At 43.3% G+C, this 2,880-nt stretch overlaps 1 pseudogene; it reads left to right on the plus strand.

The window, feature by feature from the left end:
• Positions 1-489: 489 nt before the first annotated feature.
• LOC132025059 (2-iminobutanoate/2-iminopropanoate deaminase-like) lies at positions 490-1,339 on the plus strand (annotated as a pseudogene).
• Positions 1,340-2,880: the final 1,541 nt, after the last annotated feature.

Below are 2,880 nucleotides of genomic sequence, written 5' to 3' on the forward strand. Positions count from 1 at the left end.
TATGACCCCTCCCCATACCCTAACACCCCAAAATATGTCCCTTTCACAAGTAGAAGAAACTTCTGCTCCAGGAAAAAGTCATTAAGGCAAACTTGAAAGAGTAAGAGGCTGCAAAACAATGGGGTGTTTTCTTAATATTTTTTAAATATTTTAATTTATTTATTTGACAGAGAGAGAGATCACAGGTAGGCAGAGCAGCAGGCAGAGAAAGAAGGGGAAGCAGGCTCCCTACTGAGCAGAGAGCCTGATGCAGGGCTCAATCCCAGGACCCTGCGATCATGACCTGAGCCGAAGGCAGTGGCTTAACCCACTGAGGGACCTAGGCGCCCCCAAAAACAGTAGTTTTTGCCAATGAATAATTATTTCCAATAAACTCTGGTTGATAATTACCCTCTTTATATTTATCCTGCTTTTACAAGCAATAGCCTGAACAGTGAGGTCCTAGCAGGCAGTGTAGTGGATTGTTCCCTTGGAGGGGCAGGCAGCAAGATGGAAGGGCCAGCTGTGGCATCTTTGATCAGAAAGGTGATCATCCCTCCTTAATACTTAAGGAGGTCACGTACTATGATGAGCACTGGGTGTTACATATGAATCATTGAACACTACATCAAAACTAATGATGGGGGTGCCTGGGTGGCTCAGTAGGTTAAAGTCTCTGCCTTTGGCTCAGGTCATGATCTCAGGGTCCTGGGATGGAGTCCTGCATCAGGCTCTCTGCTCAGCAGGGAGCCTGCTTCCCCCCCCCCCCCCGCCCACCCTCTGCGTCTCTGCCTACTTGTGATCGCTGTCAAATAAATAAATAAAATCTTAAAAAAAAAAAAAAAACTAATGATGTACTATACAGCAGCTAACTGAAATAAGAAGAAAGAAAAGAAAGGAGGAAGGAAGGAAGGGGGAGGGGAGAGAGAGAAGAAAGAAAAAAGAGAGAGAAAGGAAGGAAGGCAGGTGATCAGCACTGCAAAAGCCCCCAGGGCCTTTGGTTCATGCCTACCGTCAAGCTGTGTGAGTGGACAGGACCACTTACATTTCAACACAGTGAGGCATGGACCCTTCATGTGGATAGCTAGTGCCAGGAGGGACGGCAGCAGAAGCCAAACAAGCTCCTATAAACACGGGTGAAATTCGGACAGCTGCAGGCTGTGACTTCACTCATGTGGTGAAAACAACTGTTTTGCTGGCTGACATGAATGACTTCGGTACGGCCGATGAAATGGACAAACAGCATTTCATGAGTCATCTTCCTGTGAGAGCTGCTGCCCAGCTTGCCGCTTTGCCCAAAGGGGGCCTCGTGGAGACTGAAGCAGTGGGTGACCAAGGACGTCTCACAACGGCATCGTGAGAAGTGGGTTTGGCGGTATTTAGTCTGGAATTATAATCATGTTTTTAAATTAACAACTTAATTTTTTACAGTTGATGTTGGAAAGTGTATGACTGACTAAACATTGGAAGTTATTGTGGAAATGCCATATAATAAGGGGAACTGAGCATGAACTGAAGATGAGATGACAAATCCAGGTATAGTGTTATAAATCATGCAGACACACACTCATGTTACTGGTGTGGGAAAGGAGACACTCCTTACATACTTACCTAAATAAATAAAGGTAAAGGGAAATAGCATGTAAGAGAGATGAGTCACTGTTCCTGATAGATAATAAAGAGCACACCTAATTAATTAAATCCTGTTAATTTAATGAGATGAAATATTTCGTTTTCCCACCAGCTATGTAATTCTGCTTTTACTTGAGTAAAATTAAAGTGTTGAGTTTGAATGGTAGAAGAAGAAAGTGGACCAAAATTTTAATAGGTCATGTTTTTCTAATGGAAATACTATAGACATGCCAATTTGAATAAATAAACACACACATACATACATAAATGGATGGATGGACGAAAGCAATAATCTTCAGCTTCTGGTCAAGACGGAATAACAGATCAGATTTATCCTCCTGCCTGGAGCAACCAAGAATACCAAATGAAATATTTGAACTATGGTTTTAAAGACATTGAACCTCAGACAGTGAAGGAAGTAATCCTTAAGAGATAATGACACCAGGACTGTCCCAGTTTACTGCTTTAAGACTTTCCATTCCCTGAAGCCCAACCTAAGACAAGGACTCCCTGAGACAGGGAGATGCAAGCAAGACTCTGGGGAGATGAAAGAAGCCAGAAAAAGCAATATAGAGAGTTAATGCTGCCTAGAGAGAGAAATCCGGGAATGTGCAGATGGACCTCCACAAGTACTCAGCCAAGTACTGGCCAGCACCTGCATGTGAGGATACAGTGTCAGGCCAGGGAAAGAACCACATGGAGGAATTAGAGGGAACAACCCTCTCTACACTCACAGGACCTGGAGTAGTGTCTGCTCCCATCGGCCAGAGTGCAACACCTCCTCATGCATGGGGCATCAGAAGGGGTTTGTCTCCACTGTGGGGAAAAATTGGCCTTAGACTCTCTGCTCCTTTGAAGAACCCAAAAGAATCCAAATTCAGTAAAAAAATTATAGATCTAAGTAAGCACATTTTACATTTTGATATAGCACTACCCATTTGGCCTCTAAACAGTTTATCAACTTATGCTGTCCATTTTTTTCACAGAGTTGCCATCAAGGGACTTATCTATTTGTCAGTCTGATGCATGAAAATACTCATCTTCATGCTTAACTCCTTCGTTCTTTACCACGTCTTTAATCTGATGTGGTTATCCCCATGAATTGCTGTCTCTTACTACGCTCTACTAAAAGCCCTGTACCTAGCTCAGTCTGGTCCATATGACCTAAACCTCATGCCAACACACATGTGTATCAGGAGCCTTGTTTGTAGGACAGTGTTCCTCTCCTATGAAGGAGAATTCAGATTTCAATTTCTGGCATTCTCTTCT

Source organism: Mustela nigripes, chromosome 1, assembly GCF_022355385.1.
Source record: "Mustela nigripes isolate SB6536 chromosome 1, MUSNIG.SB6536, whole genome shotgun sequence".
NCBI classification, from domain to species: Eukaryota; Metazoa; Chordata; class Mammalia; order Carnivora; family Mustelidae; genus Mustela; species Mustela nigripes.